We start from the raw sequence: 461 nt of genomic DNA on the forward strand, positions 1-461 counted from the left end.
GGCATTATACGTCTTTAAGTGAAAATGACATTTTATATTTTACAGAGTGTATGCATGTATATATATATATATTCTCATATAAGTAATTTGGCGGCATTTTAACTAAACGAGCTCTCCGAACATAAACGAAATGTGATCGAAATCCTCGGTAAGCGTAACAAGTGTGATTTTTAAGTATCAGGAGATTTCATTTATTTGATAAACATTTCAAAAAAGTATTATGCTTTCATCTTAGAATGCCCCCCCTCTCTCCTTTGGAGCTCACTCTTCAAAAACTTATCTCATTAGAACACAGCTGAAAAATTGCGATTGCGTTCTATTTCGACTTTCACAGTGTAGCTCGTAAAAAACATGTAGAAATCCTGATTATATTGCAAAATTATATTATGGTGAGGAGATTAATAAATAAGGCGTAGCATATATATATATATATATATATATATATATATATATATATATCT

This window comes from Atta colombica, unplaced genomic scaffold, assembly GCF_001594045.1.
Source record: "Atta colombica isolate Treedump-2 unplaced genomic scaffold, Acol1.0 scaffold307, whole genome shotgun sequence".
NCBI lineage: Eukaryota > Metazoa > Arthropoda > Insecta > Hymenoptera > Formicidae > Atta > Atta colombica.